At 37.5% G+C, this 15029-nt stretch overlaps 1 protein-coding gene across 7 annotated transcripts in view; it reads right to left on the bottom strand.

Annotated features, from left to right (window-relative positions):
• The window catches only part of CDKAL1 (CDK5 regulatory subunit associated protein 1 like 1), a 663852-nt gene that overhangs the window by 370444 nt on the left and 278379 nt on the right, over positions 1 to 15029 (bottom strand). The gene's annotated exons all lie outside the window — the stretch shown is intronic.

Here is a 15029-nt window from a genome sequence, read left to right as displayed (position 1 = left end):
TATAAAAGTACTATATCAGGTATTAAATTTGCTATGCCTTATATTTAAAAAAGAGAGGTATATTTTAATACACAGGAAAAATATGAATAAAAAGAAAGAATGAGGTTTTTTTATGATATTTGGGTTAAAAACAACTTTCTCAATCACTAGGAATTATAATGACCAATCATTTCGACATGACAAGCTTCCAATAAAATAAAGGAGTTCATCATAGAAACCTTTACCGGTTACTTGCAGTTATACGTAAACAATTAAATAATTGTCTAAGAATAAGAACACCAAGCCAATTTCTTCAACCGACAGAAAACAAAAGATCTTTGAAGGTTGACTGTAGCAAGCCAGAAACAAAAAGAGATGCCTGTGGAACTCCAAGGAAGATGGGAAATCCTGAAGAAACCTCCACTGTCCTGATAGAATAATAAAGCCAGCACACCACACCTACTGATCTGTGTACAGCAAGTCTTATGGCCACAGGCCAAGAAGGAAGGAAACACCTCAAAGGCAAGACAGATTAGGCATTCAATTTAGCAGTATAACTCTTAGGTTTTAAAGAGTATTGCATCAGAATATTTTTAAGTTACAGAAACCAAGGAGATGAAATAACAATTTTCTCAAATTAAAATATTTCAAAGGGCTCAAATACATAACAAAATGTCAAATTTAATACCTAAATTACATAAAGCAAATGAAAACTAAAAGTTTTAATATACTCAGTTTTTTTTCTTTTAAAGAGCATCTTTAAATATCACAAGTTCTGAAATAATTTAAAAATCAGAGTTATACTTTTAAAAATTCACCCATACTGATTTTTTTATGGGGGAGGAAAAAAGCCTATGGGACTCAGAATTCTGTTTCTCTCTGCTTCTTAGGGTTACAAATAAATTTAAATATGCAAAAACTATTGTGGACTCAGACATTAAAACATTAGCATATTCCGTTTCATTCACATAATTTAATTCTTATTTACTTTTAATCAATTGGCAAAGTACAATACTCCTCAAGGCTTCAACTTTACAAAACAATAATCCTTTTAGAGAGCCTAAACCTTAGAAAAATCAAGCTATGGGCCAGACATATTCTTCCATATTGAAGTAGAATGAAGCAAACAAACAAATCAAAAAGCTCAGGAAACAAAAGGTTCACACACAGTAGGTTGTGCCAGACTTGGCTGTGAAATACAGCTTATTGTGAGCCCTCATCTCGGTTTTAAAAGTATTTCCAGGGAAATTACAAACCTTTTGATCTTTTAAACAAATGTAAGAGATACTCTAATCAGCAGGATCTGATTAGATCTTCAAATGATAATCTAATACCTGTTTACCAAGATGAAAATCTTGAACAAGCAAAGGAAAATGACATCCTTAAAAACTAACAAAATATAGTTACAAAACCTGAAATTCTTTAAGCTTCCTTCCAATCTAAAATGAATCTCTACACCAGCATTCCTGACTCCCACCTTCTGTCCTCAACTCTAAAATAATATTCTAATAATTACTGTCTTTCTTCAACTGTTAGGAAAGGGGGAAACTTAGTAGCAGCTAAACTTTCTCCTACTTATACTGCAGCTACATTTTCTTTTATCCTACCTCCATTAGCTACCCAGATGCAGCGCTTGATCCCAGGACCCTCAGATCATGACTTGAGCAGAAGACAGACACTTAACTGGCTGAACCACCCAGGCACCCCCTATCTTTTTTTAAAAAGTAAACTCTACACCCAATGTGGGGCTTGAACACATGACCCTGAGATCAGGAGTCGCAGGCTTTTCCAATTGAGCTCTGAGGAGTCTGCAGAGATGTATCTATCTTATCTGAAGCTCCTTTAATACTGTTACAAATAGCATGTGGATGTTAGTGTGGGCAAAAAGGACCTTTACCTCAAAATATCAGGAATTATGCTCTGATTGCTGCTTCTTATCACAGAGACTCAGGTTAAGGAGGTGACAGTCATTGTTGCACCTCCCCACATTGTTAAAAGTCTCTACCTCTCTAGCTAAAGTTACTGTCAGAAGATTTAAAGGGCACGCATCTCTCTTTATCCTTTCATTTTTCACTTTTTTCCCTTTGGGGAGCCAGACATTAAAGATTTTAGGACCCTCAAAAACAACTGCACATATAAGCAAAATTAAAAAGTGACCACACATGTCCAGAGAAAGGATCAGAAAAGACCTGAGAAGATCTTAAGTCCATACCTCAGGCTGATCCTCACTGCAAACAAAGCATACAATAATTTAAAAATAAACAATAACAAAAACCAGCAAAACCTGTGAAGGGGGAGAATCTGATTTCCAAAGTTACCACATTATTAGATTCAAATGTCAGATGTTGGAAAAAAAAAATCGCAAGGCATACAAAGAAATAGGAAAGTATGGCCCATTCAAAGGAAAAAAAAATAGAAGTCAACAGAGACGGTCTCCAAAAATGACCTATGGTGGATATACTAGACAAAGACTTTAAAACAACTCTTACAAATATTCGAAGAACAAAAAGTTTGCAAAAATCAAGAGAACAATGGATGGAAAAAAATGGAAATAAAAGAACAGAAATTATTAAGAAAAAGAAATTCTGGAGCTAAAAAGTACAATAAGTAAAATGATAAATTCACTAGAGGAATTCAGCCTTGACAACCAAAAAACATGGGGATGGAGCTGTAAAGGAGTACAATTTTTGACATTAAGCTGGTATACGTTCAGATTAGTGATAAAACGTTAAAATGTGGGATGCCTGGGTGGCTCAGTGTTGAGCATCTGCTTTTGGCTTAGGGCGTGATCCTGGAGTCTCGGATTGAGCCCCACATTGGGCTCTCAGCATGGAGCCTGCTTCTCCCTCTGCCTGTGTCTCTGTCCCTCTCTCTCTCTGTGTGTGTCTCTCATGAATAAATAAATAAAATCTTTTAAAAATATAAATAAATTAAAAAAACACTTTAGAATGTTAGTTGTAATCCCCATGGTAATCATAATGAAAACAGCTACAAAATATAACCAAAGGAAATAAGAAAGTTACTTAAAACTTTCACAATAAAAAAAATCACTCAAACTAAAGGAAAACAATAATGCAGTAAATTAGGGGCAAAAGCTTTATAAGACATACAGGAAACAAACAGAGCAAAGACCTCCTTATCAGTCCCTCCTTATCAGTCATTGCAAATGAGTTAAACTCTCCAATTAAAAGAGAGAGGTTGGTAGAATGGATAAAAACCACATGATGCACATATGGTGTCCACAAGAGACCCACTTTATTTATTTTGTTAAAAAATTTTATTTATTTATAAACAAAGATTTTATTTATTTCTTTAACAAAGAAAAGCTGGGAACCTGATGCTTCCCTGGTGAATTCTAACACTTAAAGAAGCAATACCAACTCTTCTCAAACTTTTCCAAGACACTGAAGACAAGGGAACACTTCCTAACTTATTCTATAAGGGCAGCATTACCTTAATATTAAAGCCAGACAATGACCCCACAAGAAAATCTACAGACCAATATCCCTTGTGAACATGGATACAAAAATCCTCAACAAAATACTAGCAAACAGAACTCATTAGCATATTAAAAGGATTATACATTATCATCAAGTGGGATTTATTCTTGGAATGTAAGGATAGTTCAACAAACAAACATCAAGCCATGTAGGGGCACCTGAGTGGCTCAGTCAATTAATTGTCTGCCTTCCATTCAGGTCATGATCTCAGGGTCCTAGGATGGAACCCCCAAGTCAGGCTCCCTGCTAAGCAGGGATCCTGCTTCTTCCTCCCCGCTCACCCTTCCTCCACTGGTGCTCTCTGGCATGCATGGTCTCTCTCAAATAAAATCTTTAAAAAAAAGTCAATCTACATAATATGCCAAAGCAACAGAATTAAGGAGAAAAAATAACACACGATCATCTCAGTCGACGCAGAAAAAAGCATTTGACAAAATATTTCCTTGATGAAAACAATCAATAAACCAGGATTAGAAGAAAACTTCCTGAGCACAATAAAAGCTGCATGTGAAAAACTCACAATGAACAACACACTCAAGATAAACAACTGAAAACATTCCCTTTACAGTCAGGAACAAGACAAAGATGCTCAATTTTGCCACTTCTATTCAACATAGCTCTGGAAGTTCTAGACTGAGCAATTAGGCAAGTGAAAGAAACAAAAGGCATCCAAATTGGGAAGGAAGATGTAAAATTATCTGCTTACAGATGACATGATCTTCTACATAGAAAATCTTAAAACCTTCCCCCCCCCACGCACACACACTGTTAGAATAAATGAATCCAGCAAAGCATCAGGATACAGTCAATCTACAAAAATCAGTTGGATTTCTATACATGAATGCTGAAAAATCTTTTTTTTTTTTTTAAGATTTTATTTATTTATTCATGACAGACAGAGAGAGAGAAGCAGAGACACAGGCAGAGGGAGAAGCAGGGCAGGGAGCCCGATGCAGTACTCGATCCCGAGTCTCCAGGATCATGCCCAGGGCTGAAGGCAGCGCTAAACTGCTGAGCCACCCGGGCTGCCCGAAAGATGAAAAATCTTAAAAGGAAATACAAAAACAACTTCATTTACAACCACATCAGAAAGAATAAAATATTTAGGAATTATCTTAATCAAAATGAAAGACTTGTACTATAAAAACTGCAAAACATTGCTGAAAGAAACTGAAAGAGTGGTATACAGATTCAATGCAATCCCTATAAAATCCCAATGATATTTTTTGCAGGGCGAAAAAAAAATCCTAAAATTCAAATGTAATCTCAAGGGACATCAAATAGCCAAAATAATATTGAAAAGAATAAAACTAAAGAGTTCACACTACTGATTTCAAAACTTACTACAAAACTCTATAGTTTGGTAATTGACATAACACAAACATGCAAGCCAGTGGAATAAAATGAAGAAACCAGAAATAAACCTACACATATATGGTCAAATGATTTTCTCAAGGGTGCCAAAGCCATTCGATGAGATAAGGACAATCTTTTCAACAAATGGTCTGGAGAAAACTGGATATGCACATGCAAAATAATGAAGTTGGACCCTTTCCTAAGACCATATGAAAAAATTAACTTAAATAAGCATCAAAAAGCTAAATGTGAGACCTAAAGCAATGAAACTTTTAAAAGAAAACAAAAAATAAAAGCTTCAAGACCTTGGATTTGGCAATAATTTCTTGGATAGGACACCAAATGCACAGGCAACAAGAGAAAAGACAAATTGGATTTAAGAAAAAATAAAGTTTTTTTTTCTCCAAAGACACAATCAACAAAGTAAAAAGGCAACCCATAGAATCAAAAACAAAAAACAAAAAAACTACAACTCATGTATCTGATAAGAGATTAATAGAATTACAGAGAACTCCTAAAACTCAACAACAAAACCAACAACCCATTTCAAAAATGGGCAAAGGACTTGAACAGACATTTCTCCAAAGATACACAAATGTCCTTACTGGACACATGAAAAGATACTCCACATGACTAATCATTAGGGAAATACAAATCAAAACTACAATAAAGTATCATCTTACACCCATTAGGATGGCTATCAAAAAAAAAAAAAAAAACCCACCAGGAAATATTAAGTGTTGGCAAATATACAGAGAAATTGGAATCCTTGTGAACTGTTGGTGGTAATGTATAATGGTGCAGTCACTGTGGAAAACAGTATGGCAGTTCCTTAAGAAACTAAAAAATAGAATTTACCATTAATTCTACTTCTAAGTATATACCCCAAAGAACTGAAAGCAGGTCTCAAAGAGATATTTATACACGTGTATTCATAGCAGCAGCATTACTTACAATAGATAAAACATGGAATCAACCCTAGCGTCCATTGACAGATAAATGGATAAGGAAAATATACTTGACTATTATTCACCCTTTGAAAGAAAGAAAATTCTACAACATGCTACAATATGTATGAGTTTTGTATGTATGAGTAGACAACATACTAAATGAAATTAGCCAGTTACAAAAAGACAAATGCTCTTTGGAGTCCACTTGAATGAGGTACTCAGAGCAGTCAAATTCAGAGGCAGAAAGTAGAAGGGCAGCTGCCAGTGGCTGTGGAGAGGGGAGAATGTGGAGCTACTACTTAACAGGTCCAGAGTTTCAGTTTTATAGTATGCAAAGAATTATGAGGATGGCTATTGCAATGATTGCACAAAAATGTGAATTTTTAATACCACTAAACTGTACCCTTAAAAAGTGAAGATGGTAAAACTTATGTTGTGTGTATTTTACCACAATAAAAAAAAGTGAAAAGAAAGAATACATGTGTGTTTAATGTTCTTAGTGGTTGACAATTTACTTAAGGAACAGGCATATATTCCACTCATATTACTGAGTGTTGTAACATCGTACATACTGCCTTGTACGCTACTAGAATATCAACACCCAAAGCTTTGATGATTTCATATTAAACCAACCTAGCTGTCAAGTCAGTACCTAGTTTCAGAACCAGGAGCAGGGCCAAGCAAAAAGGTTGGTGGCATTTATGACTGATCTTCTTGGAAACAAATCTAGTAAGATACAGTGAGGCAGGAAGCCAAAACCAGGAATGGAGAAGACACAAGGAGACAATATGGATCTTGCCAGGCAAAAAGATGAGCCTACTCTTGTCTTCAAGGTCAGGCAGCTGGGAATGGAACACACACCTCCAGAGACTAGAACTATTAAGGCCAGAGACTATAACACAGGATATAGACACAACACAATATGTACACCATGCAAAATACATTGCCCAGTAAGAAAAATCAAAGGGCCAAAGTATTCATCAAAGACTCCATTTTCAATGTACTTGTCTGCACATTTTCCATCAGTAGTTCCCAGACCCAGAGATGTTGCAGACATCAACTTTAAAACTTACACCTGTCCTACCAAACTGGGTGCCAACTTTTCATTTTGCCAAGTAGACACACACAGACACACACACAAAAAGGTTTAATTACTCTGTACTGTCATTATTTTATTTAAAAATAAACCATTTTAACACCAAAACAGGAGGAACGTCATGATGAAGGATCACACATTTCACTTCAGGAAAAATTCACTGTATTTTCCTTATATTTGTCATTTCACCCCAAACCAGCAAAAATCCATCAAGGTCTACAGAAACCATTGCTGCAGATGATTCTATGTCATCTACCTAAGTAAGTTTCCTTACATTTGTGAGATAATCTTTAGAATTGAAAATATACAGATTAAAAATAGGGGAAAAAAAGGCTTCACTGAATATTAGCTTAGGTCAGATGACGTACCAATTGATACGCAGAAGAAATATATTAAGTAACAATAATCCAGTTGGATTTTCAGTGTGTTCTATTTGTAGCTAGTGGTTTACTCCCTGGGAGACAAAGTCCCACGACCATAATAGCAACAACTGTTTTCTGAATGTGTTTACCAGAATAGCATGGTGGAACATGATGAAATTCTGTCAACCATAAAGCACATACTTGTCCAAAACTTTTCTTCTATTCCACCTACAATGTTATTTTTAGTCTTAAAAAACAATGACAGTGGTACAAAAGATTAATGCTAAGCTATTATCTGTACCAAAGAAACCACTGAAGATACTTACAGTCACCCAACTGTATTTGTTAGTGAAGCAAAAATGGCTGGACGACCAATACAAAGGGACTCTGCTACAGACTTGTATTATCTTATGAATATCCAAGCTGAGAAAAACCAGGGCCCCTGAAGGCCATTATTCATCTTCTACCATAGACTTTATTTACACACTGTGTATATGAATCATGTACGGCTGTATGTGGTTACATCAAGGTATATGTATTTGTAAGAAATAAATATAGATGATTTGTCCTTTTAAAATACACTTCTGCCATGTAGCATGTATTCCCAAAATTCCCTCAAGTCAAAAAGCAGTAGCACATACTCTTTAAAAAAATATATAACCAGGCAGATGTATATTTGTATATAAAGCACAAACCTACAAGCATGCGTGCACATGCACATACACACATGCATGGTTTCCCTCCTTCCACAGCAGAGGGGTTTTTATTGTTGTTTTTGTTTGGACTTTTTCCTTTTAGGTACAAATACCTGCCCCCCTTACCAAACTTACTGAATCAGAACCTGCAAGCATGGAACCAAGGAATCTGTGTTTGTAAAAAGTGGTACTATTCTTACTATCCACCTGAGCTGAGGCCAAATTGACATGATGATATCAGAAATAACACTTACCTACTTCCTGTGGCTTAACACTTCACTGCTATTAAACTAAGGGACGCTAAAACTGCACTTCCAAATATTCTAAAGAACAACATATGGGAAGTGACCTGCAGCAGACTTACCTACGTGGGTTAACCTCCTCCACCCAGGCTTCACCACCCAAACATTAAATGTATCAACAACAACAAACCTCAAAATATATTAAGTAGTAAAGGCATATCAGTAAGGAGAGCTTATTGTTTTTGCTTCCTTAGTGGCTCTGGGACTGACGTCTGCCGGGGTGAAATCTCACAGGAAACACTAGCTAAAGCTAATTCCATAACGTATAACAGGTACCACATTTTGGGGCCTGGAATAAAAGGTATTGTTCTAACATGAGTCAAAACATCCTGGGAAAAGAAAAAAAAAATATCTTATATGAAACTAGAAAGCTAAATTCAGATAACTGTCTAACCTGTGTGAGAAAATAACAAAATGTTTGGGTCAAATTATGGTGTGAGTAATTACATAATGAGGAGAGAAGAGGTATTTTAAATTGAAATGGAAAAGTAATGCCTAAGCATTTATGCATTTACTCACCATTTTAATTTCAACAGATTCTCCAAATTTGAATATTTCAGTTCTAATTAGCATTAAAATAATGTAAGTAAAATTCAACTGCCTCTCTCTAGCTTCTGGAGCTTACTAACTAAAGCAGGGCCAAGACAAATACTGATCATCAGAGAGAAAATGAGGGAACCAGCAGGTCTTTGATGGACAGTGACTGGCTGTCAAGCCGCCTGCCCTACCCAAACCTCCCTAGGAGGAAAGATTTTCCCACTTGGGCCTTGATAGCTCAGCGGTTTAGTGCACATTCTCCTTCAGGCATATTACACCTTATTTCCTTGAAAGACTGTATGATTCCCTCTTGAATCAGTACAGCTCCTCTTTTTTCTTTATTGGGACAAGAAGAGAGACCGATTAAAGATACCTCCCTTTAAATATAGAATTCAATGCTTTTTTAAAGAACTATTATGCTGTTTTCAGAAACATGAGGACAGAAAAGGGATTTTGTATCTCAGATGAAGGGAACAGTGTAAATATAAGAACTAGAATAGGAACGCTAAAGAATAACGTTTTTCAGATGAGCAATATGCCAGCTGAGAACTTTCTTCCCAAGAGGTGGCAGTACGCATGGGGTATAACCCTAGGAAGCTACCCTCTAAAGGAGGCAAAAGTAAATCATAAGATGCCTCTGGCTCCCTGGTAGGCTGAGTCACACAGGCAAACACCAAGGTATGGAATGTTTCCTTTGTTTAAACCAATCAACCAAGGCAATGCAGTAAGACTGTTCATCCAAATATTATAGATTGGGTTCGGTACCTAAGTGCCCGAAACTACCAAATAGTGCATAATAAATAATATGAAATACTGCTTATTAGCATTTCGCAGAGTAGATTCCTTGATTACTCTTAAATGTTTATTTTCCTGTTTTTCAATAGATTTCCATAGGAAAATTCTTTCTTATATTCTCAAATATTTCCTAGACTATTTGACTTTTTTATTTTCTAGATTAAACAGGGAAAACTGTTTAAGATTTTCTGAGAGAAAAACATTCTAGTTTGTCTTAGTAATTTCATTTCTAGGGTAGCTCACTGACGAGAGGAGTGAAAATTGGTTTAATTCTTCTCTTTAGAACCTGTCAGCAAGTGCTAAGGAGTCTTATTATATTTTCCCCAATTTCCAATCTAATAAACATTCATATTTAAATGTTTAATTTGTATAACTATATAAAAAAATCTTTCCAAGTATGCAGTCCTAAAAATAAAATACTCTTTGGCTGGCATAGTAATAAATACTCAGCTAAAAGTTACACAATGCTTGCTGCTTGAAATAATAAATAGTCAGCTAATAGTTACACAATGCCTTACTGTGTGAAAGGCACTGTTTGAAGCACTTTACATATATTAAAGCACTTTTAATCCTTACATCAACCTCATGAAGTCTGCATTTGTATTGCCCTTCTTTTACAAATGAAGAAACTGAGGCAGAATGAGACTAAGTAATTTATTAAAGGCTACTGATGAGAGGTGAGGCTAGGATCTGGAACTCAGAAGCCCAAGGTCATGCAACTTCAACACATAAACTCAAAATGTGCTACACTAACATACACTGCTTCCCCTGATATGTCCTGATATCCATGACCAGATGTCAATCCTAAGGCACTGAAATTTCATCATTACAGGGGCACCTGGGTGGCTCAGTTGAGAATCAACTCCTGGTTTTGGCTCAGGTTGTGACCTCAGGGTCATGGGATCCAGCTCTAAGTTGGGTTCCACATTCGGCAGGGAGTCTGCCTGAGGAGTCTCTCCCTCACCCTCTACCCGCCCCCCTCCCCTTCCCTCGCAAATAAATAAGTCTTTAAAAAAGTAAATATCAGGTGGCCTGGGTGGCTCAGTGGTTTAATGCCGCCTTCAGCCCAGGGCGTGACCTGGAGACCCGGGATCGAGTTCCGCGTCAGGCTCCCTGCATGGAGCCTGCTTCTCCCTCTGCCTGTGTCTCTGCTTCTCTCTCTCTCTCTCTGTCATGAATAAATAAAATCTTTAAAATAAAAGTAAATATCATCATTACAAAAGAAAAATATCATTAAAAGCAATCATAACATATATAACACTTGGTAAATTCTCAAATTATGCTGACATTTTAGGATCCTTTAACTGCTAAGAAAATCAACAACTTTCTTTGTTCCTTATTTGTAAAAAAAAGTCATTTGTTGGCTACAAAAATGTTAACTTCAAACAGCGCCAGAACCTGCAGAATCACTATTCATCAGATGCATGCTACACTGGAATATTTACCCCAGGAATGAGATTATCTGTTTCTCTCCAGCTATAACCCCGTTTAAGAGCTGCTGTTTAAAGCTGAGTTTCTAGAAATGACTACCTTATTGGTGCTGCCTTTTTTCCTAAAAGAAAATATTTTTATAAGATGTAAATTGATTACATTTGTAGTAATAGAATGACTGAAACTCGGTGAATCAAACAGCCTCTGTAAGATGGCTATCAGTCTGATTTACCTCAAGACTTTTCTTTTTTTTTTTTTAACCTCAAGACTTTTCTTGCCACGTTGCTATTTCTTTTTTTAAGATTTTATTTATTTATTCATGAGAGACACAGAGAGAGAGAGGCAGAAACATGGGGGAGAAGCAGGTTCCCTGCAAGGAGCCCGATGCGGAACTCGATCTCAGGACCCCAGGATCATGCCCTGAGCCAAAGGCAGATGCTCAACCACTGAGCCACCCAGGCATCCTGTCACATTGCTATTTCTTGAAGGCTGCTTCAAATTAATGGCATAGTTAGTGAACCAACTCAACACCAGAAGATGTGGGTATGCCCTATCTATAGGAGATACATTCTCACTTTCTCTTCCCATCTATAGAAAAGCAAAAGGAGTCCAGAGCCAAAACCCATGCAGGATCTTTTCAATGGTGCAGGGGGGAAGAGTGTTAATTCACAAAACACAAAGTGCTCTCTCCCTCCCACACAGCCTCCTTATGAGGTATCCTTGCTGCAGGTGATAGAAGCTCTGCTTTTCACTTAAGTGCATGTGCACTCACATCTTTTTACTTATAATAAGATTCAAGGGGTTGTTTAATTTTGTTTTCTTGGTAAGGAAGCCTGTTTGATTGCTTCATATGTATTATTTTAATTAATAAATGAACTAATAGCTTTACTGAGATAAAACTAACATAAGTTTGTTGCATGTATTTAAAATCTACACTTTAGGGGTGTCTGGGAGCTCAGTCAGTTAAGCATCTGAATCTTGGTTTCAGCTCAGGTGGTGATCTCAGGGTCGTGAGATGGAGTGCTGCATCAAGCTCCAAGCTTAGCTCAGAGTCGGCTTGAGATGCTCCCTCTCCCTCTACCTCTTCCCCTACTTGCTCGTGCTCTTAACACATAAATACATCTTGTTTTTTTAAGATTTTATTTATTTATTCATGAGAGACACACAGAGAGAGAGAGAGGCAGAGACACAGGCAGATGGAGAAGCAGGCTCCATGCGGGGAACCTGACGTGGGACTCAATCCTGGAATTCCAGGATCACGACCCAGGCTGGAGGCAGGCGCTAAACCGCTGAGCCACCCGGGCTGCCCACATAAATGAAGCTTAAAAAAATAAATAAAATGTGCACTTTGATAACAGTTGACACAGGAATATGTATGTGAAATCATAAACCCCAAAGGTTTGTGTCCCTTCGTCACCTTTCCACCCCAGTTCCCAGCGCCTGTTCTTTCTCTGTTAGTATTCACGATATATTAGTTCTGTAGAATTTTATATAAATGGAATTATAGGGTATATAGTCTTTTTTGTCTGACTTCTTTCTGATTGTAGAATGTATCAACAATGCATTGCTTTGCATTCCTGAGTATTATTCCATGGATTCCATATTTTGCCAACTTCTCCTCATGAGGCCATGAGGGCCAGGTGTCAAAAGAGGAAGACACAAAGCCTGGACAAGAGAGAGAGGACTTGCTTCCTGTCTGTTAGAGGCACCAGTTTCTAACCCCAAAAAGAGAGAGTTTAACATTAGCACTCGTAACTAAAGAGCTAATACCTTAAATTTCATAATTATTCCAAGCATTTATTATGGCTGCTTCAAGAAAAAGAGAGGTAAGTGGTACAAAAATTAAGAATGAAAAATAAGTTGCCTGCTTCCTGCAGCCGAAAGATAAACTTAGGCTGAAAGCAGAGAAGGAGAAAACAGAGAGGCCCTCTCTGCCTCTATAACCCAAAAAAGTTAAAAATTTCAGTACTGTAGATGTAAACTCCAGTATGGTTGAAACAGAAACCAACTGACCAACCAAAAAGCCAAATTGTGGAAGCCATGCAAGGCTTACAAAAGCAGAGGCTGTGAAGTTAGAGATTCCCCTGGAGATGAGAATGAAGCCAGGATGACACCTAATCCTCACCCTACAAGGGTCCTTTTCCCAGCACCTCCGGCTAACAGGCGTACCCTTGGCTAACAGAGAAGACAATACACTTCATTGTCAAAAGACAGTTAAGACGCAGCCTATAGGCAAAGAACAAGCAGAGGCCAAGATAGGGCAATAGCCTTTATAATTAAGAACCCAAGGGATGGGTGGAGACTTCACGTTCCTATAGGCTTAGAGAGGATGACCAGGCAAGGTCTCGGACTATGGTTATTGCAAATGGAACTGATCCTAAACCAACGAGCAGTCCACTTAGTTTTTAAGGGAGTTGATTTGCCAAAGAAACCACAAAAGTCTGCTGCATGTCTAAGTCAACGGTTCTTAAACTGGAAGGTACATCTGATGCTCCGGAAGGTGTTGTTCAAGGACAAATGGCTGGAGCCCCTATTCTGATGCAATAGATTTGGGATGACATCCCAGACCTTTCTATGCTGCTGTTCCTGAGACCAAATGGAGAACTACTGCTCTGACACAACCTGAGGTCCCTCCCTCCCAATCACGCAGGCAAGGAGAAAGTTACTAGAAGCTGCAATTCCCACATGGCCGGTACTTCTCAAAGGTCACCACAGATGTGCAATGAAGACAAGAGAAGAGGAGACATTCTCAGAGATTTAAAAAAAAAAAACAAAACACTTGCTGTCAAATATGCTAGGAAATTAATCTCCTGACAGTACAGGGGTCATCACTTCTAGACTAGGAAAGAGTGATCGCTGGTCATTCTGTGTCCTTCTCCACTCCACCTTTTTAAAGGTGTCCTCCTTTAGAAATGGAAACTTTTATTACAACCATCTTGCTCTTGCTTGAGCACTAGGAACAGACATGTTATTCTTTCACCATAGGGCTACAGGACCATGAAAAGTGCTCCATCAGATCGGAGAAAGAAGTCTATGCATGACCTAAAGACCCTGGTATTGGAACTAGATGAGACATGGTTAAAATTTTCTTCTCTGGGGAGGGTGTTTCATCTCAGGGCAATTTCATTAAGGACATGCATGAGAGGAAGAATGTATTGGATATTTGGGAATGAAAAGAGAGAGCTATAGGGCATGCTGTTAGATCCCTACCCTGGACTTAGTCTCATTCCCATCCTGAAAGATTGCTGGTTTTGTCATCTATAAAGCTCAAGAGAAACTAGCTATAGCACCAATTCTAGAGTATTCTAGGGCATGATTAATCAAAAGGAAGTCCCTTTTCCTCTTCTAGTAAGTGGTTAGTCCAAGAACTCTGACCTAAGCCAATCAGCACATGGCCTTCTCATGGAACCTGGAATTAATTCATGTATAGACAAGAATAAAATTCAATGAAATGCACTGAGACTTTAGAGGAAACATTCTTTTGCTCTTAAAATACTGTCCCTTTCTTTTAGGGAATATGACGTAAAGACCATTTGACCCTGAGGCTTAATGCCACAGGAAGGTATAGCCAAGGAAATCACAGAGAAACATGGACAAAGCCACTGGACGAAGGTGTATCTCTTAACTTTGAGTTATGCAAATCATTATATTTTATCATTAGGATATCTGTGATCTGCAGGTGAAATGTATGGATCCAAATAACGAAGAGAGTTACTGAAACCCATTAAGAGCTTCAAAGAACCAATTCAACAGTGTTTGTGCAACAGTTCTGTACCTTTCATAATCTCAACCAATTTCTGTGCATTCTTTCTGGGTGTCAATTCTAAGAAATGCCTTGTATTGGGAGATTTTGAAGTTTACAAGATGGACAGTTCTTACCTTCAAATTAGAAAATAATTAGAGAGTTAGGATATTATAGACACTCTATAAAGGCTGTCTGGGTAATTTGCTAGGTTTCTTAATTTGGGGTATTGCTAAGACTCCAGAATCATACACCTCCCACCCAACATCCCCTCCAAAAAATTC

Source organism: Canis lupus, chromosome 35 (genome assembly GCF_003254725.2).
Source record: "Canis lupus dingo isolate Sandy chromosome 35, ASM325472v2, whole genome shotgun sequence".
In the NCBI taxonomy this organism is placed as follows: domain Eukaryota; kingdom Metazoa; phylum Chordata; class Mammalia; order Carnivora; family Canidae; genus Canis; species Canis lupus.
The sequence above is the reverse complement of the archived record's forward strand: the minus strand, read 5'-3'. Positions and strand labels throughout refer to the sequence as shown.